We start from the raw sequence: 24,832 nt of genomic DNA on the forward strand, positions 1-24,832 counted from the left end.
TCTTATAATAACAATAATAATAGGTGACATTACAAAGTGCTTACTATTTGCCAGACATTGTTTTAAGTCTCACTTAACACTCACTCACCCAAGGATCTCATATTACTTTTGTCCTCAGAAAGGTTAAGTACCTCAGCTTCTGAAGCACATTTGGTCCACAGACATATTTTGGAGTACCACTCGGTACAACTAAAAAATTTTGGAATGCATTAAAATGCACAAAATGACAGAAGTTCATAATATATCCACCTACTACCACCTATTGAATTTCACTTGCCAGCTTAAGTAGGTTGTTGTTTGTTGTTGTCTCCTGCTGGTCCCTGAAAGTATTTAAATTAGTTACCCATGTCATAACAAGTAAATGTAATTATTACTTCTTTCTACTCACACGGTAATAATCTTCTTAGCTTTCTACGAGTGGGTGAGTGACTACATGCAGTGTTCCCTAGTGGATTAGAAGCAGAGGAACTATCCAGTTTTGCGTGTGTCCCTGAGAGAGCCAATGAAATAGTTTTAGATGGGGGGCAAGGGATTCCAGAGATCAGACTGAATTGGGTGTGATAAAATTTCAGACATTTGTAAGCATGTCAAATAGATTAGTAGGATAAAGCAGCTGAAGTTTTTGCTTGGAAGCTGGTAAACCTTACAGAAAAAAGATATTCCTAAAGGAAGGTTAAAGTCAATACTCACCAAGTGGTCTAAGACCAATAGTCTGTCATAAATGCAATGGGATGATTTTGAGTTTAGTAACTTTTCTCCAGCAAGTTCCTGGTAGCTGAGTGCAGAAAATGGATCTATGGCAGATATTCCATCACAGTCAGACAAAACTTTAGATTTTATATACCTGATATAGCTCATGCCATGGAAGTCAAGAAATGATTCATTCAAGTCCTTATTGAAAAGAGAAAGTTTAACAGCTCCCCAAATTATATTTTTTCTCAAGTTTCCTTCTAATTCTTCCACCTTCCAGCAAAGCCTAATAACTTCCATAACATAGCCAACCTCAGATTAGGATAGTGAAGAGACAGGGATAAAACAGCTTATCTGGAAAAATAACTTCTGCTTTTCCCTGGAATTTCTCCTCAGGTTTTCTCCTGTGAGCTCATGTCACCTTTAATTTTTGGCCTACACTAAGGAATCTAAGTGTTACGATACCTCTTGGACTTAGGGTCCTGTATATGTTGGGCATGATGAGGTTAGTCAGCTAAGACCAAGGATTATTTAGACCACAGACCATCTTGAGAAAAGGTGAAAGGTCAGGATGTTATCAGAGGGTGACTCCATTAATTAGATAAAATTTAGTCTCAGGAGCTACACAACACCCAACTCTGGAGCAACAGAAACTCTGGACGCTAGCATACTCCCTAAACACCTTCAAAGGCGTCCTGACACCTACATCCGTCTTTCAGTCCTCGGTACATTTCAAATCACAATTCAAATCCCTCTCAATAAGAACTTCATAAATGCAACTCTTCACAATTTGCCTTTCTTCCTCTACTCCCTCAAAACTTCGATTTTACCCCTATGATAGCATTCATTGCCATCTTTGTTGTATTCATTGTATCTGTCTCATCAACCAGATTGTAGCTTCTGGGAGAAACAGATCATTTTTTAGTATTCAATTTCATACTGAATGAAAGTGACTTCATAAAGCCATGAGGCTCTTGAGTTTGGACAAGTTCTGCATTTCTTGCTCTTTCAGTCTATTTTAGTTAAAATTTCTTCATTATAATCTGGGCCTAAATCAACCTCAATGTTAGAATCTGAAAGATGGCCAATGAAGAAGAAGAAAGGGATCTAAGTGTTCGGTTTTCCTTATTGCCTGTATCTTGAAGCAAGTCCCACTATTATCATCACTTCCACTTAATAATGGAGGTGGTTAATAAAGTACACCGAGATAAACTGTTCATATGGGAGCAAGTTTCAAACTGGGGAGCATAATCCTCAAATTAGGAAACAAGGGAAATTGCTTCACACAAAATCTCATCACACTCAGGAAGTATATTTCACAGGAAGGACGTTATTAAAGAGCATAGGTGAGCTGAACTAACACCTACATTTAAATTTGGAACCAATTAAGAAAAGTAAATAAACACAAATGAGAATTCTTTTAAATTGGAAGGTTCTGATATTCTAGCATCTTAGAAAAAAAAAAAAAAAAACACTAACTGAATACTCTGGAATCTTTTCATTCCTAAATGGATACTCAATTTTCCTCTTGCTTATAAATCAAAGTTCAAGCAGATTTATATAATGGATATGTTTTGCAAAGAACATTTCCAAATTCATTTCTTATTTCTAAAGATAAAACTATTTAAGGGAGTTCCCTTGCAGTCTAACAGTTAGGAGCCGCACACTTTCACCACTGTGGCCTGGGTTCAATCCCTGGTCTGGGAACTGAGGGATTCCCAGACCAAGAATCTGCTGCACACTGTAGCAAGGAAAAAAAAAAAAAAAAGGCAAAGGGAAGAAAATCATGAATTCTAAGCATTTTATCGTGCTTATAGAAAAAGATGAATGATTAACAAAAAAAGAGCTGATTCTGAAAATAAAACTTCCTACCCTAACAAGGAATTCAAATACCTAATACTTTAAACTCAGATATGTGATACAATTCAACTCATGACTTTAATTGGTAAAGAGGCAATCTGGTTAATGAACATAGTAATAAGGTTATATTGTTGAAATGTATTTTTAATTACAAAATCTCTATGTATTTATTACTTCAAGTATCTCCACCATACATTTATAGGCAGTAATAAAAAAAAACTATATAGATTTTAAGATTTTTAAAATCCTGAAACATAAGGCAGCATATTTCAATACAGTAAAGCTCTCCTCAGCAACCCCCAAAAAAATCCCGTCACTTTCAGAAATGCACCTACTACCACCTGCTAGTTTAATTTGGGTTTATCTTCACTACTAAAATGTTAGTAAAAGTTAAACATAAGTATCCACACCTTCTAAAATCACTAAAGTGTCAACTCTCTTCTAAATAAATCATACAACTATCTTACAGATTTTAAGGACCAATGCACTTTGCTTTCTCAATCCTCTGAGAGCACACAAAAAAAATCTGTTATCCTTTCTAGAGAAGAATTAATAGTTTTTCTCTTTTTATTTTCTTGCTTGCTTGCCTTTGTTTTTGTTTTTTTTTGTTTGTTTGTTTGTTTGTTTGTTTGTTTGTTTTGAAGCTCCTGGGAATGCAATCACATTAAGGAACAGAAAGAAAATAAAATCTTTCTATGTCTGGAGTTCCCGTCATGGCTCAGTGGTTAATGAATCTAACTAGGAACCATGGGGTTGCAGGTTTGATCCCTGGCCTCGCTCGGTGGGTTAAGGATCCGGCATTGCTGTGAGCTGTGGTGTAGGTCGCAGATGCATCTCAGATCCTGCATTACTGTGGCTGTGGCTTAGGCCAGCGGCTACAGCTCCAATTTGACCCCTAGCCTGGGAACCTCCATATGCTGCGGGAGTGGCCCTAGAAAAGGCAAAAAAAAGAAAAAGAAAAAAGAAAAAATCTGTATTTGAATCAATCAGCTAGAGGTCAATTATACAGCAGTAAAACTGACTAAGATCCAGGAGCATAGGTTAACCTACATCATCATTGCAATTGCCCTATGATTGTTTTTCTGCTAAATTATAGATTCAAAGACATGTTACTATACAAAGCTATCTCTCCTCAAAATCCAGATTCCCATTAGAGTTTTATCCTTTGTGCCACTTCCTCTCATCTCCTCCATTCTTGTTTGTTTGTTTGTTCAATTTTACTGTGGTAAGAATAATTAACATGAAATCTCCTCTCTACAAATTTGTAAGTATACAATATCATATTGATATCTATATACACAATACAATTCAGAGGATTCTAGAATTTATTCAACTTGCTTAATGGAAATTTTATATTCATTGTAGCAACTCCCCCTTTCGCCTCCAGCCCCCCTTCCCTAGGAACCATAATTCCATTCTTTGCTTCCTCGAGTTTGATTCTTTTAGGTACCACATATACATGGAATCATGTAGTATTTGTTCTTCTGTGACTGGCTTATTTCACTTAGTGTAATGTCCTCAAGGTTCATCCATGTTGTCACATATTGCAGGATATCCTTCTTTTTTAAAGCTGAATAATATTCAATTGTATATAGTACCACAGTTTTTAATCCATTCATCTGTCCATGGACATTTAAGTTGTTTCTACATTTTGGCTATTGTGAATAGTGCTGCAAAAAACATAGGAGTGCTAATATCTTTTTGAGATCCTGATTTCAATTCTTTTGGATAAATAACCAGAAGTGGGATTGCTGGATCATATCTCTTTTTTTAATAAAAACCATCCTAACTGGTGTAAGGTGATACTTCATTGTGATTTTGATTTTTAACTCGTTGATAATTTGTAACATTGAGCATTTTTTTAATACATCTACTGGCTACTTGTATGTCATCTTTGGAGAAATGTCTATTCAAGTCCTTACCCATTTTTAAGTTGAGTTACTGGTATTTGTGCTATTGAGTGGTAGCAATTCCTTACACATGTCGGTATTAACCTCTTAACAGATACATGATTTGCAAATATTTTCTCTCATTCTGTATGTGGCCTGTTCACTCTTTTGGCTGTTTCCTTTGCTGTGCAGAAAACTTCTAATTTGATGCAGTCATATTTGCCTATTTTTTGTCATCTCTTTTATTCTGAAAACAAAATAAACATGCACTATAGCTTCTTTATTTATCAGGTAAAGAGTATGGGCTAGCCAATTCATCACCTCTTTATTTCATTCACTGTGTATTTACTGACTCCCTACAGTGCGCAGACACTGTTCTAGAGAGACGGTGAGTATAAGAGTGGTATAAAAGACAGACTTGTTCCCATGCAGCTTACATTCATGAGGAAGAGAGACAATAAATAAGTATAAAAGTAAATATACATATAAAATGTCAGGCAATAAGTGTTGTTGAAAAAATGAAACAGGTGAAGAAGCAGAGAGAGACTGAAATGTTTTTGTTATTGTTTGCATTCTAACTCATCTGAAATAGTTATTTATTTCTTTACTGGCAGAATAAATAACAAAGAAAACTAACCAGAAGCATGGGAATCCAACGAGCTTAATCGACACTAAAAAACACTTTAATATGATGTATTTTAAATTAATCTACCTCATATGTGAATTTAGCTGTGTTTCTGAACTAGAGAACTAAAAGGTATTTAAAATGAGCAGTCATATTTCCAAGGCAATTTTAACAGTACTGTAGTCTGAAAACAGGAAATAACTGTTTATAGGCTTATTTATATAATATGTAAATATCTAGACATTTCAACAAGTTTTAAAACCATTTTCAATATAATATATATGCACATTGAGGTTATATTTAAACATGTCATTTTTTAACCTAATAACTGTATAATATAATATGAATTTAAAACTTCTAAGAACATGGCTTGTATTTATAATTGAGGTAGATAACAGTAAATAACATGAATGCATGCATCAAGAAATATCACTGTTTTTAATATCTTGATTCCTGTATTAGATGAATCTTAGCAACCAGAAAGACAATTATTTAGCTCTGGCATCTGTTAACCTTGAGAGATGACCACGTACTCTGACCACCTGAGGTCCTTGGTTCCTCTCTAAGTGTTACATCATTTTGGATTATTCACTATCACATAATGAAAACATCATACTACTATGACTCATTGGGCAGGTGATTTGGGTTCTCCTCTGGAAGATCACTGAAACTATCTTTAAAAAGTTTTTTAGGAGTTCCAGTCATGGCGCAGTGGTTAATGAATCCGACTAGGAACCATGAGGTTGCAGGTTCGATCCCTGGCTTTGCTCAGTGGGTGAAGGATCCGGCATTGCCGTGAGCTGTGGTGTAGGCTGCAGACGCGGCTCGGATCTGGCGTTGCTGTGGCTCTGGTGTAAGCTCCAATTCAACCCCTAGCCTGGGAACTTCCATATGCCATGAGTGCAGCTTAGAAAAAAATGAAAAGACCAAAAAAAAAAAAAAGTTTTTTAAATGACGATGAGTTTATATTTAGTTACTTTTGGTGAATGCTAAAGCATTTCACTGTCCTTAGTGCATAACCTCGCTCATTACAACAGTCATTCAGGGACTAGTCTTTGTCACAGTAACAGGGATTCTTTGACAGCCACCCTCATAAAGAGCCCTCAGGGCAAGTTCTGGGCAAAGAGAACCCTGAGGTCTAATTCCCATTTTTTTTCTTCTCCCTACTTGTCCCAATGTTTTATTTAGAAGAGGAATACTCAACATGAGGAGAAAATCATGAATAAAGTCAGAGGGATCTTCAGAGTGAGTCAATCTGCACATATGGCAGAGAAAGGCACCAATATGCATCAGGAAATATATTCTAGAGGAATTAGTACATGGAGCCCTAATCTGAAGAAAATTTTCTAAGCCTTCAAAATATACTAAGAGTTTATATATTCAGAAGATTTTTCAAAATCATATAAACTCCAGGAGAGAAGAGTATTACCATAAAAGAATACCGTTTAATGTTTTGTTTTGTTTTCCTCCATCTGCTAATAAGCTATTTATAAATTTGTTCAAGGCAAAATCTAAAGTTTGGCAATTTACATCTTTGTGGTATTTTTATCAAGGTTAATGTTAATGTCACTTTCCAAAATGTGGACAAATACTCCCCCAAGCATTACACTGATTTTGTGCTATGTATTTTTCTTTAGTGTGGTTTCATTAAATATTTCTGACAATAACAGCTATTACATATTAATGAAAGAAAACACATGTATGTTATCTCAGTTAATCTTTATGCAAAGTTACAGAGAAATATTAGAAAACCCAGTAATAGGTAAGGAAATTGAGATTTAGACAAGTTAATTGCCTTGTCCAAATCACGTGACTAGTAAGTGCTAGAATAGAGATCTGGACCAGATCATAACTCCCATGTCTTTCCATAATATTGCTGTATTATAACTATATTATTAAATATATTATATATTATATAAATGATATATGACATATTATATTATATATTGTTATATTCCCTCAAAAAAAGAAAGTTGACACTAGCCTTAAGAAATAAATACATGAAGTTCATTACTTTTAAAACTCTTTGGTCTGGCATTAAAAAAAATGATGGCATTCCATTGTGGCTCAGCAGATTGAGAACCCAACTAGTATCTTTGAGGATGCAAATTTGATCCCTAGCCTTACTCAGTGGGTTAAGGATCTGGTGTTGCAGTGAGCTGTGGTGTAAGTCACAGATGCAGCTTGGATCTGGCATTGCTATGGCTGTGGTGGTGGCGTAGGCCAGCAGCTGCAGTTCTGATTTGACCCCTAGCTTGAGAACTTTCATATGCCACAGGTGCAGCCCTAAAAAAAAGAAAAAATGATAGTAATAGATTTTTGGATGGGAGGCAGGCATATTGCAGTGTTTTCTGTGTTTTAGCCATGAATAATGAATGAGGTAGGGGGAGTTTGTGAACTGCTAAACAAACAATTCGTCCTAAGAATTGTTGAAGGCATTGGTTGAAGGCATTTCCTCCCATTATTCTAACTCTATTTCTCTTTCATACTAGATCTTTTCTAAGTACAGTTGGTATTTCTCTTCTGAAGTAGCATGTTAAAATCCCTGACACATTTTTCTGCCTCTTTGTCATTACATATTTGAAAGCTTGATGTGTCAACATTTGATTACAGGTCATTTTGTATAATTTGTTGGGAACCAAAGGGACAATGATTCCCTAACGAATAAGCTCGGGCAAGTTATTTTGCTCTCCACTCCCTATTATTTGTTAAATTTTCCTTATTGTTGCACACCAGTGTAAAGCAATCAAAACAAAATACTTTGTTTTTAAAATAAAAACTTACAATACAGATGATTATGTAGTGTGTAATAATGTGTATTATATAAGTGTTTCCCCCTCAAGTAAGTATTAGTCTACCACAGTTAATCTAGTACATGGAACTATATTCTTAAGGCATGGATCAGTTGAGTAATGAGAATTTAAAAGGTAAAGCCTGGAATTCCATTGTAAAGTGAAGCTAGATAATTAAAGAGAATGAGGCATATTTAGAATTATAATGCGGATTAGCAGGTAAATGTGATTCAATTTGCTGAAGTTCCTAGGGATGGAGAAGAGGAAGGACATCAACTGGGCAATACTGATTTACCTTTATGCCACCAGGAGCAAGTGTAAAAGGATGAAGTCAGTGGGACCCATCAAAGCGTAAAGAGGATCTCTGCCTAGGATTCATAATCTAACATAAACAAACTATGAGGAAACACATCTGGAAACTTAACAGTAGAAAAAGTCTGCTTTTCATAAGATGTCCCAGAACTGGCATAGCTGACTAGACTGGTCAAGATTTTATGATACAGCATCCAAACTTATTTAGATCATTTTTTAGGCTCAGCTTTGAAATAGTCATCAGGCAATGGGTCTTTTATCATTTTACTGAGAATAATTTCCAAGATGTACCTTCTTTGCGCAGTAGCTTTATAGTTATTTCAACTATCTCCTATTAATTTTTTATGGTAATGGAATTGTACTGTTCTATTCAGTTTCAATTTTGAATACCTGGCCAGCATTCAGGGAATTCATAAGTTATATTATAATTTTATGTTAAAATTTATTATCCTTTTCAACACTATTTAGAATATGTTTTACCATTTCAATGTACATTATTAATCCCTAAATATTATTTTACATAAGTTTGCTCCAGTGATAGAAGTGTTTTAAATTGCTCTTACTAGCACAGATCTCAGAACTCTGACCTAAGTTCCCTATACACTATATACTATACACCGAGCTATACACTCATATACTAACTGCCTTCTGGAGAGATCTAGTTAGATATCCCAAAGACACACACTTGAAATTCAAGATGGACAAAACAGAATTTTTTGATTTTGCATCAACTTTAATCCTCTTATCTTCTGCTAGAAACTCAGAGTCCCCAAATATGAAACATGATGACCGTACTTGACTTCTAATTTTCCAAGTTCTGCAGTCAATTACTCATCAAGTTTTGCCAATTATATTTTATAAATCTCTCTCAAATTTGTCCTTTTACCTCTATTCCTATTAATAATACTGTAGTTTGACTTTACATTACTTCTCTTCTGGATATGAATTCAAAATATACCTTCAGGGGGCATAGCTCAGTGGTAGAGCATTTGACTGCAAAATATACCTTCATCAAACTGCAACACTGACTAACCTTAATCCATCTGAACCTCAGTTCCCTTATCTGTTAAATACAAGTTATTAGATTCTGAGTACTGTTTTGACTATGAAATGTAATAAGGAATATAGGTTAAGCATTTGGACAGTGCCTAGCTTATAATAAGTACTCGCTGTTTATAATGTAACTAAGTCACAGGGATATAACATATGGCATAGGGAATATAGTCAATAATATTGCAGTAACTTTTTAGTGACAGATGGTTACTAGACTTACCATGGTGATAAATTTATAATACATATAAATGTTGAATAACTAAGCTGTATACCTGAAACTAATATAATATTGCAAGTCAAATATACTTCAATTTGAAAAATTTAAAAAAAGCAAATAAAAGAAACCAGAAAAGTTTTTTTAAAGGCTATATTTGCAATAGATTTTATCAGCAAAACAAACCCAGTAGCCCAGTAGTTAAGAGACTATGCTTGGGGAATCAGACAAGATGGCAAAGTAGCTCCTCTCAAGGGCGCACTGAAAGCACGACTATCTGCATAATAAACATCTATGATAAAGAGTGAAACCCAGCAGAAAAGATATTTTACAACTAAAGACATAAAGAAAGAAATCCAAGAGATGGTTAGGAGGGACAGACTCATGATATAATTAATTCTCATATCCTTGGGTTGGCAACCCACAAACAGGAGAATAATTATACTCAAGAAGTTTTATCACAGGAGTGAGAGTTCTGAGCCCCAGACTGGGCTTCCCACCCCAGAAGTCCAGCAGTGGGAAGATGAGCCCTCAAAGCATTTAGCTTTGAAGGCCAGCATAGCTTAATTTTCACAATCTCAATGAACTGTGGGAGATAGAGATTTCACTCTTAAATGGTGCATACAAAATATACATGTACCATGACCCAGAGCAAAAGCAGTAATTTGATAGTAGTCTGGGCCAGATTTAGCCGCTGCTCTTGGAGAATTTCCCAGAGATGTAGGGGGCAGCTGTGATTCATCCTGGGGACACAGACATTGGCATAAACAATATTTGGGAGTTCATTCTATTGCACGAACACTGGTGCTAATGGCCACCATCCTGGCTTATTAAGTGCTAAGAACTGCCCCACCTAATAGCCTGTAGGTGCCAGTGCGGGCATGTCCCAAGCCAAACAACTAACTGGGTAAGGACGCAGCCCCACTTATAAGCAGACAGGCTGCCTAGAGAAGTCCTGAGCACACAGCCACTTCTAAACACATTTCTACATAAGCCCTGCCAACCACAGGGCCAAGACTGAGCTCCACTCACCAATGGGCAGGCAGCAGCCCTGCCCTCCAAGAAGCCTATGCAAACCTGTAGACAAACCTCATTCACCAGGGGGAAAATAACTAGACACATGGACACTGCATTTCCTCAGTCTGATATCCATTCCACCTATAGCAAGCCAGACCCTATCCTGGGACCAGTGGGGCCCTGGATCTGCTCACTAGCAGGCCAACACAAGTTTTGGGACAACCCAGATGTAACACCCAACTATGTTAGGAATAGGCCCAAAGACAAGCTCTGGGATCACTGGGTCTTGCAGCCAGATTCTAGAACCTGGCTCTGCCTGCAAGTGGTCCAGCACTAAACCCAGGACCTAGCTTCACCCATAACAAGGGGAGCAATAGTACCAGAGTCTTTTGAACCCTGACCTCACCAACCAGTAAGCCAGCACTAGACTCAGGGTTCCCTGGAGTCCTAAGGTCAGCATCCTCTTGACCATAGCCCACTAACCATCAGCCAGTAGCATCTGCACAAGGTAAGGCCTGGCAACAAATCAAGCTAAGAACTAACCAAGCCTACCAGTCTACCCACATTATCAGCACATCAGAGCAGAAGGACCCACATAGCCCTCCTAGGTCCCAGGTCCTAGCTTCTGGCTGCAAGGCCCATTGATCCCAGAGATTGTTTCTGATCATTAGGTCTATTCCTGACACAGCTGGGTATTACATCTGGGTTGTCCCAAGCTTGTGTTGGCCCTCCTAGGGGGAATCACTATAGTATATAGCTTGGGTGAGGAGAGAAGAGGAGAGTGCACTGCAGGGACTCATAGGACTGCTCCTACAAAAGGCCACACCTCCAAGGTTGAGAAACATAACTAATATAACATCTACATAAAAATAACAATAGTAATTTAGACAGATTGGGGCAGTAGAGGAACATGTTCCAGACAAAGGAATAAGATAAAACCTCAGAAGAACTAAATGAAATGGAGGAAGGCAATCTTCCCAAGAAAGAGTTAGAAGTATTAAAGATGACGAAAGAATTTGGAATAAGAATGGATGCACAGAGTGAAAAGTATAAAGTTTTTTAACAAAAACTTAGAAACTGTAAAGAAAAATCAAATGGAGAAGAATACAATAACTGAAATGAAAAAAACCCTATAAAGGGCCAATAGTAAATTTAATGATATATAAAAATGGATCAGTGAGCTGGAAGACAGAGTAGAGGAAATCACTGCCACTGAACATGAAAAAAAGAAAAAAGAGTGAGAAGAAATGAAGACAGTTTAAGAGACTTCTGAGATAATATCAGCCTGCTAATATTCCCATTACAGAGGTCTCAGAAAGAGAAGAAAGAGAGAAAGGGCTGGAGAATATACTTGAACATATAATAGATGAAAATTGCCTTAACCTGGGAAAGGAAAGAGTCACATAAGTCCAGGAAGCACGGTCCCATACATGATGAACCCAAAGAGGAATGCACCAAGACAAATTGTAATTAAAATGATGAAAAATAATGAAAAAGAGAGAATTTAAAATCAATAAGGAAAAGGCAACATAATATACAAGGGCGCTCCCATGTGGCTATCAGCTATTTTTCAGCAGAAACTTGGCAGGCTATAAGGGAGTGATACCACATATATTAAAATTGATGAAAGAGAAAAACTTACAATTAAGAATATTCTACCCAGCAAGGCTATCCTTCAGATTAATGGAGAGATGACAAGTCTTAACACATGGGCCAAAGCTAAGTGTTCAGCATCTCCAAAACAGCTTCAGAACAAATGTTAAAGGAAATTCTTTAAGTGAAAAAAGATAAGGCCACAACCAGAAACAAGAAAACTAGAAAATAAAAAGGCTCACTATTAAAGAAAAATACACAGTTGAAGTAGGATAACATCCATACACAAAGCTAGCAGGAAAGTTAAAAGACAAAAGTGGTTAAATCCACAGTAAGCAATTAAGGGATAATGCCAAACAATTAAATGTAAAATATTGTAAGCAAGCAACCATTAGTGGTCCTGTTAAGCTGTTGGTCAGCATTGTAATAAGCCCTTCCCCCAAGCAAGTGACAGTAAGTGAGTGGCCACTGGCCCCTCCCCCTCCCCTTTCTCAGTGTGAAAAGAGCCTGAATTCGGACTGAGGCAAGATAATTTTTTGAGACACTAGTCTACCATCTTCTTAGTCTGCAAGTTTTCCAATTAAAGTCGGTATCCTTGCCCCAACAACTCATCTCCAAATTTATTGGCCTGTCATGCAGCGAGCAGAGTAAACTTGGATTCAGTAACAATTTTGGCGAGCCAGCCAGGAGTCTTGCTATTTGTGACCAGCCGGCCCCAGTTGGGGAATTTTCTGGTAAGTTCCTAGCAGCAGCCAGGGCCACTTGTCCTGAATATCTTCCCTTAAAAATTCACTGAAGTGGCACCAGCTGCCCCATTGCTTGGCAGTTGGAGCAAGGAATCAACATTTGGAAGCTGATGGGCTCCATACAGTAGAATAGGTAGCTCCAGTGTGTACAATCAGGAACATTCTCCCCTCTCAATTTGGGCTTTTCCTTTAAGTGAAAAGTCACTTTGTTTTGCCTTTGACTGGGGTACCCTGTTGGAGAGGGGAACTGTTGTTGGACCCTACCTAATTTGATTTGTGAACTTGTGCATTTGCTTTTGTTTTGCATTCATCCATGATGGAATCTGTTTGTTCCTTTGGTATTGGAATTTGTTTGTGCTTTTTGTGTTTTGTTGTTCTTAGACTTATAAATATGGGAAATACTCCAACTACCCCTAAGGAAAGCCCTTTGGGGCATATATTAAATAATTGGGCAAAATATAACTGTGGGCATATGAATAAGAAAGAGATGGTACTCCACTGCAATAACGTGTGGTCCCAACATGTACTAGGCTCAGGAGAGAAATGGCCGTTGAATGGCTTACTTATACAATCTTGCAATTAGAGTTGTTTTATGAAAGAGCAGGTAAAAAAATATGTGATTCTCTATGTAGAAGCATTTATGATATTGCATCAGGAAGAACAGAAGTCAGACAGCTGTTGCCTTATATTACAGCAGTGTGAAAGGAAAACTAAGGGAAAACCTGTTCCACAAGAGGGAGGGGAGAAAATGAGAGTGAGGACATGCTACTTCAAACCTTAAGACCACCTTCCAGCCAACCTGCCTCCCCCATTAGCTGACCAAGCTGCACAAGCAGTTGTTTCAACTGCTCCCATGCTGCCAGCATATTTACCCTCTCTTGTTTCCCCTTCTATGGGGATCAGTTAGAAGGTTCTATGTTAACCCCAAGAACACAGGAGCCTGGTTTGGTATCACCATCTAAGACCCGGCAGGGCACTCAATTTGGACCAGGAGCCACTTCCACAGCAAGACAGTTTCCCTTATGCCAATATCCCATAAGAGGCCTTAATGAAAATGGCCAACCAGCTGGGTTTCTGTGGATGCAACCCCAGGTAACTGTGACAGTAAGGGACCAGTTGATTGACTTTCTTATAGATATGGGTGTAACTTACTCTGTGGTAAACACCAAGTTGGCCCAGAAAACGTCCTAATCCATTCCAGTAATGGGAGTTTCTGGAGAAGTACAAACTTGTTCTTTCTTTACAACCTCTAGAATGCCAATGAGGGGCCCTCACTCTGAAACACAGTTTCTTATATATGCTAGCGTGTCCAATCCCTCTTCTGGGCTGAGATCTCCTTTGTAAATTAAATGCTCAAGTAACTTTTTGCCGGAAGAGCTTGACATCAGAGTCCCAATGGAGCATGATTTGAGCCTACAGATGGCACTCATGGATGCCCCAGAAAAGGAGGCAGAGCTCTTTCCCCAGAGGTCTACAAAGAGGTAAGGCCAGAAGTGTGGGCTGATGGCACCCCAGGAAAGGCCAAATGCCAGGCCAATAAAAATTCCATTAAAAAGGGATGATGGGACATCTAATCTAAAACAATATTCTCTGAGGCAAGAGGCCCAAAGGGAATTCAGCCAATTCTCAAAAATTTTTTTGGAAACAGATTTGATTAAAGCTTGCAAATCCCAGTATAACACCCCTATTCTCCTGGTAAAAAAGCCAAACTCAGCAGAGTATCATTTTGTCCAAGACTTGAGGGCTATTAATAAATAGTCTAAGATTTGCACCCTGTGGTACCTAATCCATACACTTTACTCACAACTATTCTGGGAGAATACAGCTGTTTCTCAGTTTCAGACTTGAAAGATTTCTTTTCTGAATCCCTATTGCAGAAGAATACAGCAGCTATTTGCCTTTGAATGGCAGGACCCAGAAACACAGGTAGTCCAACAGTATTGTTGGACAGTCCTGCCTCTAGGATTTAAGAATTCCCCTACCTTGTTTGGGGAAATGATGACCAAGGGCCTTAGAAACTTAATATTGGACAAAGGACCCTTACGCCAATGTATGGATGATTTACTCATAGCAAGCCCTACATATAAGTGTCTACAAAATACCATCAGAACCCTGAACTATTTGACCACTTGTGGATATAAGGTCCCCCAGAAAAAGGCCCAAGTGTGTAAGCAACAAGTCACATATTTGGGTTTTGCCATTTCGCAAGGACAGCGGAGTCTTTTGTCTGATAGAAACACATAACTGCAGGCTTGGGAACACCCAAGATTCACGGACAACTGAGAGGGTTTCTGGGAATGGCAGGATTTTGTCGGATTTGGATTCCAAACTATGCGCTCATAATTAAGTCCCTCTCTGAGGCTTTAAAAGGGCGTGATCTTGAGCCCCTTATGTAGACTAAAGAGTGCCAAAGAGCCACTTAGGTAATAAAGACAAAGTTAGTCTCTGCCCCAGCTTTGAGGCTACTGGACTTAAAGAAACCTTCAAATTGTATGTCTATGAGAGACAGGGCATAAGTCTTGGGGTATGAATTCAGTATCTGGTGAATATCCTTCAACCCATTGCCTACTTCTAAAAACAGCTAGAATGGACAGTTAAGGGATGGCCCCCTTGACTTTGAGCTGTAGCAGCTACACATAACCTACAGGTTTACCCTGGGTTGTATGTATGTCTATGTATGTCTCTCACCGTGTCCTTTTTTTTATTGGACCAAAATGGGTGCTATTGGCTGATTTCCAGGAAGATGGAAAAGTACCAAGCCATCTTAGACAATCATAACCTAAGACTGCAAGCACTTCAGCACTGAATCTAGCCACATTGCTCCCAACTGACACTGCGCAATCCCCAGAGCACGACTGCCTCCGTATCATTGAGCTGGTGTACTCTAGCAGACTGGACTTGATGGACCAGCCCTTGGCTGAGCCAGTTATGGAACAGTTCACTGAGGGAAGCAGCTTCATGGACCAAGGTAGGCATTGTGCTGGGTATGTGGTAGTAAGCCTTAAAAATTTTGTTGAAGCAAAAGCCCTGCCCCCAGAGAGCTCAGCTCAGAAGGCAGAGATGATGGCTCTGACAAGAGCCCTACTGCTCACTGAAGGGAAACCCATAAATATACACACAGACTCTCACTACGCAGTCTCTGTGGTCACGGTAATGGGGCAATCTGGCAAGAAAGGGGGCTCCTCACTTCAAACAATAAAGACATAAAACATGCTTCTGAAATCCTGTCGCAATTAGAAGCATTCCATAAGACCTCATGAGTGGTCATAATGCACTGCCCAAGTCACCGAAAGGGTTAAACTCGTATAATAAAAGGTAACCAAATAGCTAACCAAGCTGCAAAAAAGGCAGCGAAGGAAGGTGATTATCAAGACACAATAGGGTCACTTCTCCCACAGACTGACTTGTCATAATACCAGCCAGTATATTCAGAAAAGGACAAGGAGAGGGCCAAATAGTGGGGATTCATTCTTGATCATACCTTGCCTGGCTGGAAATGTAGCGCACAAGCAATTGTTTTAATCCCTGATGCCCTCTTGGACCCTATGCTATAGCACGTTCATAATACTACACATTACAGGAGGGATGCTGCCTTGCAATGGATTTGAAAATATATAATGGGGCCTAACCTACAAAGGCCATCTAAACCACATGATTTGTGCTAAAAATAATCCAAAGACTGCTGTGAGGCCTCCACAGATGGGGACCCAAAATGGAGGAATCTGCCCCTTGGAAGACTGGCAAATAGACTTTACCCAAATGCCTCGGGCTGCAGGAAATTTCAGATACCTGCTAGTATTTGTGGATACTTTTTCAGAAGGAATGGACCCATATCCTACCAGCAAAGAAAAAGCCCCCAAAGGGGTTAAAGCCCTCCTTAAGGAGGTTTTCCCCCAGTTTGGACCACCTAACTGCCTTCAAAGTGATAATGGACCTGCTTTTGTCTCTAGCATAACCTAACAAGTATCTAGAGCACTGCAAATTAATTGGAAGCTACATTCATCCTGAAGACTACAATCAACAGGAAAGACTGAGAAAATGAATCCTACATTAAAGAGGAGCATTGCTAAAATATGTCAAGAGACTAACCTGGGATAAGGTCTTAGCAGTGCCCTGCTACTGGTTAGAGTGGCTCCCAGAAGGAGGTTTAAATTGAACCCCTTTGAAATATTGTATGATAGGCCACTTCAGGTGTCTACTTGGGCAGGGGAATCTATAAATGCTCTGAAAGATCTTGTAGTTGCCAATTATGTTAGAACTCTGGGCACTATACTAACCTCTTTCATGAGTTTGCTTCCAACAGGTCTGCCTATCCAACTGAGGTAACTTTATATCCTTTCTGACTTGGAGATCAAGTCCTCCTTAAAATCTGGAGAGAAGAAGGGCCTGAGTACCAACTGAGTGCAAGGTGGACGGGACCACGTGTAGTATTACTTACGATGCACCCATCTGTTGTTACCTGGAGTAAAGCCATGGATTCATCACACTTGGGGTAAAGTAGCCCCAATGACACCAGAAAGTGACCCAACTACTGAGAGGCCTAGAGAGCAATGGGTTTGGGAATCCTTAGAAGACATAAGGTTGCTCTTTAAAAAGGATAAGTATTGAGATCAGAATTTCATTGTAGCAGGAATTTTACCAAGTTTAAATAGTTGTAGATAAAGAAAGAGAAATGTATTACTTAATATTCCCAGCATAAGGCTCATCAACTCCATTTCATGCTCACCCCCCCTTGCCCATGTTAAGCAAGAAGTAGCCAGAAAGATCATTGCCCCTTTTCCCACAAGATTGTGAAATAGACACTGACAGTGGAAGTTGTAAGTGAACAACCATTAGTGAGCAACACTTAGTGGTCCTGTTCAGCCATTGGTCAGCATTGTAGTGAGCCCTTCCTCCAAGAAAGTGACAGTGAGTGACCATTGGCCCTTTCCCCTCCCCCTTCTCAGTATAAAAATAGCCTGAATTCAGACTGAGGCAAGATAATTTTTTGAGACATTATTCTGCCATCTTCTCAGTCTGCTAGCTTTCCAATTAAAGTCACTATTCCTTGCCCCAAAAACTCATCTCCGAATTTGTTGGCCTGTCATGTGGCAAGCAGAGCAAATTTGGGTTCAATACAATATGATATCAAAAACAGTAGTCAAGAAAGAGGAGTACAAATGCAGGGTTTTTGAACTGCATCTGAAACTAAGAGATCAGCAAGTTAAAACAATCATACACACACACAAACATATATATACATATATACATATACACATACATACACACATATATATCATCATACTCAAGGGTGGAAAAACTGAAAGCATTTCCTCTAATATCAGGAACAAGGCAAGTATGCCCACTCTTGCAACTTTTATTCAACATGGTTTTGGAAGTTCCTAACCATGGTAATCAGAGAAGAAAAAGAAATAAAGGAATCCAAAATGGAAAAGAAGTAAAACTGTCATTGTTTTAGATGACACAATACAATACAAAGAAAATCAGGAAGATGCTACCAGAAAACTACTAGAGCTTATCAATGAATTTGGAAAAGTTGTAAGAAACAAAATTAATACACAGAATCTCTTGCATTTCTATACACTAAAAATGAACTATTAAAAAGAGAAATTAAAGAAACAATCTCATTTACTATAGCATGAAAAAGAAAAAAAAAACAACTAGGAATAAATCTACTTATGAGGTAAAAGATAGGTACTCAGAAAACTATAAGACATTGATGAAAGAAATTGAAGACAATAAAAATAGATGAAAGATGGCATCTCCATCCCAAACCCTCAGGGATGGAAATGCTGTAAAATTTGGTTGTGATGATTGCTGTACACCTATAAATGTAATAAAATTCATTAAGTAATTAAAAAAATAAATAAATAAAGCAGAAAAAAAGAAAAGATATACCAAGTTCATGGATTAGAATAATTAACACTGTTAAAATGACCGTATAGATTCAATACAATCCCTATCAAATTACCAATGGCATGTCTCACAGAACAAATAATTTTAAAATTTGCATGGGAATACAAAGACTGAATAGCCAAAACAATCTTGAAAAAAAAGAACAAAGCTAAAGGAATCACACTCCCTGACTTCAGACTATACTACAAAGATACAATCATCAAAACAGTATGTCACTGACACAAAAACAGAAATAAAGATCATTGGAATAGGACAAAAAGTCCATAAATAAACCTACACATCTATAGTCAATTAAACTATGAAAAAGGAGGCAATAATATATAATGGAGAAAAGAGAGTTCTTCAATAAGCAGTGCTAGGAAAATTGAATGGCTACTTGTAAAAGAATGAAATTAGAACATCTATAACACAATATACAAAAATAAACTCAAAACAGATTAAAGAACTCCATGTAAGTACAGATACTAAAAAAATCCTAGAAGAAAACATATACAGAACACTTTGACATAAATTCACAGTAATATTTTTTTTATTTGTTTTCTAAAGCAAAAGAAACAAAAATAAGCAAATGGAACCAAATTAAACTTAAAAGCTTTGCACAGCAAAGGAAATAATCAACAAAATCAAAAATCAACCTACTGAATGTGAAAAGACATCGCAAATAATATGACTGATAATGGATTAATCTCCAAAATACAAAAACAGTTCATAAAACATAAAAAAATCCAGCTAAAAAATGGATGACACATTGATTATTTTCTAAAAAGGAAATGCAGATAGCCAATAGGCACATAAAAAGATGCTCAACAAAATTAATCATCAGAGAAATGCAAATCAAAACCACAATGAGATAACATCTCACACCTGTAAGAATGGCTATCATCAAAAAGAACACCAATAACAAATTTTGGCAAAGATGGGGGGAAAATGAAATCATCCTAAACTATATTGTAGGTATTTAAACTGGTGCAGCCTCTGGGGAAACCAGTATGGAGCTTTTTCAAGAAACTAAAGATAGATCTACCATATAACCCAGCAGCTCTACTCCTGGGTATATATCTGAAAAAAGCAAACACTAATTCAAAAAATACATGTATCTCAATGTTCACAGCTGTATCATTTACAATTGTCAAGGTATGGAAGTAACATAAATGTTCACTGACAGATTAATAAATAAGTAGATACACACACACACACACAATGGAATACCACTCAGCCATAAAAAGAATGAAATTTTGCCATCTGCAGCAACATGGATGGAGTTGAAGGGCATTATGCTAAGTAAAATAAGTCAGGCAGTGAAAGATAAATACTGTATGATATGACTTGTATGTGGAATCTAAAAAATATAACAAACTAATGAAAAAGAAGTGAACTCACAGGTACAGAGAACAAACTAGTGGTTACCAGTGGGGAGAAGGAAGAGGGAGGGATAATAAAGGAGTAGAGGATTTTTTAAAAGGGTTTTTGTGGGAGTACTTGAAACATGTTGAAACTTTTGAAAACTGTAAAGCAGTACAGATTTTAAAGACTCTTTCATTCAATTAAAAAAAGTTTAAAAAATTATTTTAAAAGAGAATCTATATTTCAAGCATCTGTCAAAACACTAGACAGGACACAGTCCCTGTAACTTATAGTATAGAAAGTATAGGCAAGTAATTAGATAATTTCAATATGGTTCTTTGAATGCTACAATAGGAAGGGGCACATAGGAATATATAGGCAGAACACTTGACTAAGTCTCCAAAGATCTGGAAGATTGATGGCTAAGCTATAAACTGAGGAATTAATTGTAATGAAAAGAGAGGAAAGAACTTCCAGAAGACAGAAATTGCATGTGGCAACCAGTGGATGAGAAAGAAATTTGTGGATATTAAAATTCAAGATACTTGAAGCCCAGGAGTCCTAAGGAGGAGTGGCAAAACAATTATTGTTGATATGGCCATATACTTGGAAAACCCAAAAGAATAAAGGAAGAAGTTAGATAACACCAGGTTAAAATAAGGCAAATATTTTAAAAATACATGCTTACATATGTGTATGCACACACAGCTACACACTTACACACATGGTTTCCTTGAATTCTTCTAATAATTAGTTAATTAGTATGTAAACTATCCCATTTATAATAAAAAAGAACATAAAATATGTAGAATTATAAAATAAATCCAATTACTGTATAAAAATAAATTCATAATAATGAATTCTTATCTACTTAAGGGTATTTAAGAAATCTTAAAAGACTGAATGAGATTCTATGCCCACAAAAGGGGAAAATTTGTGGAAGGAACATGGCAATTCTGTCCATATTCAACTTTAAGGTATAATAATCAAAATCCATAAGAGTTTTGCATATTTTATTTAATGATGGAAAAATGTTTCTCAAATTCTCTTGAAAAAATTACTTTGGACAAGAATAGTCGGGGAATTTCTGAAATAGGAAGTTAAAAAGAAATACTTTCTCAGCCAACTATGAAAGCTACTCTAAAGACAGCAGTAAATAGAAGAGAAAAAATATTCAAGAAATAAAATATACTGTACTTGTGCATTATGTTACATATAATACATAGTTTTGGTTATAATAGACTGTAAATTCATTAAGAAATAGATGAATTAGTAAACAATGGGGATATTTCTATTTAGTTTTCAAAATTAAAACTAAACTAAAATATACAAAGCTACAATCTACCTCACATCTTAACAGAAGTAACTACAGAAGCAAGAACCTATAGATGTATTTACTCTCTATACTTGGGTGGGATAGCTACTTTTAAGCATGGCACCAAAGACAGAAAGTTATTAAAAAAAAATGTTGATAAATTTAATTGCATAGAAACCGTCTTTAAAAAGAAAGGCAAAGAATAAAGTGAGGCTGTGCTTATTAACATTGTTTTGAAACTGCATGATGGTGTATATTGTGACTATTTTCTTGCACTGTACAAAAGTACCTGGTAAGGATATCTATCCGGCATTCTTTAACACTGATGGAAATCATGTCTTTCAGTTCCGGAAATTTTTCTTGAATTAACATCTTTGATTACGTTTTCCTCTGATTTCTTCTGTCTTCCCTTTCTGCATTCCTATGATTTTATGTTGAATTTTCTATATTAATCCTCAGATTTTCTTTTCTTATTTTTATCCTAGTTACCTTTTTGTTCTACTTTCCTGGGAAGTAACTCAATTTTATCTTCCATCTCTTCTAATGAATTTTAAAATTTTGCTATTATATTTATAATTTCCAAGAAATTTCCTTTGTTTTCTAACTATTGTTTGCTATATTTTTAGCGTCCTGTTATTATTCAACATAGGCAACATGCTCATTTTCTCCCTTCACTGTGTACTTCCCTCCAAGTTACTTTTACTTCAGCCTCTGTCTCCTTGACTAACTGATGTTCTTTTGTTATTTATTCATATTTATGTACGAGACTTGAGAAAGCTCTGTTCATGAAAGTGACTCATCAACTGTTGGCTGTGAGATAATCTACTGGGTCATCTCAATAAGAAAACTCTGACATCTTTATATCTCAGATATTTTCTATTATGGTGTTCAGAATCCCAGAGGACACACCATAAATCTGCTTCCTAGAAAGAGCAAGTCTGCTACCTAGCATTCTATGAAAAAGATACAGGAAGAAAGCTAAATAATCTCAATATTTATAACATTAATTTTCACTTAACTCCTCTTTTTATTACAGTGCCTACTCCCAGCTGTGACTAGGTGCCCCAGTAAAAAGAATAAACCTCTGTTTTTCTCTGGGGAGAGGCAATCTCTTTGTTGCACAAAGTAGAGGAGGAAATCAGAGGGTCCAATTCATTCTTAATCTGATTTTCAAATAATTCACCATGTTTACCTCCACCTCAAAGGTAACTGGTATTGCCACTCTCTGCAACTTTGGAGTTCTGTAACATAACATGGCATCCTTTGGGCTTTCTCCACAGTAATCTTAAGATTCAACTTTCGCAAGTCTAAGTTAGTTACCATTCGTACATGTACCTTCCAACTAATATTTTTTCCTGATTATTCTAATTATTCTAATTTTTCCTGATTATTCTAATTATTCTAATCCTTCACCATGTAATACTTTAGGATTTCAGAAAGAAACAGAACAGAAGATGTAATGAGTGATTCAACATACCATATTAAACAAGGTAGACATAATGGTGAATATTTGAAAGGCTGAATTTAGTAGAAGATTAGTCATGTGGTTTGGGTCAAAATGAATCGATCAATAGAGATAAACTGTAGCCACAAAGGACAAAAGACAAGGCAGGAATACAGAAAGCTTTTTTTCATTCTAACAATGAAAGGATTATATTACTATTAAATGGATGGCTAACTACATGTAAAAATCCTATTATCAGAGACAGAAAAGCTAAGAATTCTATCAACTGACTTATCTTTGAGGCTATGTTCACAAAATTGATCAATTAGATTTATTATGATAGAAGATAACCAAAAAATATATTGCTTAACTATTCAAATAATATGGTAGATGATTATTCGCAAATGCTCTATATCAGTCTTCAAAATTTAATGTGAATCATATAAGCATCTTTTTTAAAATGCCAATTTTTATTCAGTAGACCTGAATAAGGACGTGAGAACATTTTAAAATATATTCTTAAGCAATTCTGGTGCTGCTAGTCTATATGCCACACCTTGAGAAGCTACATGGACATAGGATTGTTACAAGTCCCTTACATGGTTCTAACATGCAAAAGAGTTATCAGATTGTTAGACTAATTCATATCCTTCAAATTGGCAGCATTAATAAACCAAGATATAAATTCACCAAACTTATTTTGTTATAGGTGAGTTCAAAAAAGCATTCAAAAAAGTCATTCAAAAAAGAAATCTACAAGTATTCTTCTCTTTGATGTCTTCTCTTAAAAAAAATCATTAACTCAAACATAAATCATTTATTGAATGCTCATTCAATGTTAAACACTGCCCTCAGAGAATCAAAGAAAATAAGACTTACCAATTGAAAAGATAAACAAGTAAATAAACTGCCATAGAAGTCCTATATCAGATTGCAGAGGTACCCATGATAAGGTCAGACAAGAAAGGCTTAATCTTAAGAAATAACACTCTAAGGGAAATCACAGAAAATCACACTAAGTCCTTAACTCATTCAGCCCTGTTGTTCATTCTTTCCACCCAGGGTTCATTCCTCCTGACATGCTATCTCTCCCTATAGGGTTGAGCTCAGCAATTCATCCTTCTGCTATATACAATACACAGCACCCTCTGAACAAGAACAACGTGTATGGATCCTAAAGAAAGTATAGACACTAGCTAAAAAAATACCTGCTATCACATAATACATTTTACTATGCTTTAAGCTAAGCAGAGGTGAAATTAGTCACATTATCTACATGTCTTTAAACAATGCTTTAAAGCTATGTAAAGACAATTTACGAGAAAAATACCATTAACTTGTAAGGGCGTGGTACGTTCTGGCATACCTGATCACCTGGTATCATCTTGATACTTGTATCAAGAGTGGAGGCAGAGGGAGTTTCCATTGTGGCTTGGCCATAATACACCCAACTAGGATCATGAGGATGTGGGTTCAATCACTGGCCTCGCTCAGTGGGTTAAGGATCTGGCGTTGCCATGAGCTGTGGTGTAGTTTGCAGATGTGGCTCAGATCCCTTACGTTGCTGTGAAGGCCAGCAGCTTCAGCTTGGATTCAGCCCCTACCCTGGGAACTACCATATGCCATGGGTGCAGCCCTAAAAAGACAGAGAAAAAAAGGGAAGAAAGGAAGGAAGGGAGGTAGGGAGAAAGGGAGGAAGAAAAAAGAATATATGTTTCTTGTACTCTTGTGTGTATACACTGTAGGGTACAGAGTACAATAGAATTTTAAAATTCCCTATTAATTTTATTATCTGTATATACCATACACTTTATCAATCATACTCTGCTATCTTGTAAAACTTTAATTCCTCTTTTCTGTTTTCTCTTTTATATCATATGGAAAGTATTTTTATTTTTCGTTTTTATTTGTTTATTTGTTTTTGCTTTTTTTAGGGCTGCACCCACAGCATATAGAGGTTCCCAGGCTAGGGATCTGATCAGAGCTACAGCTGCTGGCCTACGCCACAGCCATAGCAACGCC

This window comes from Sus scrofa, chromosome 8, assembly GCF_000003025.6.
Source record: "Sus scrofa isolate TJ Tabasco breed Duroc chromosome 8, Sscrofa11.1, whole genome shotgun sequence".
Lineage (NCBI taxonomy): Eukaryota > Metazoa > Chordata > Mammalia > Artiodactyla > Suidae > Sus > Sus scrofa.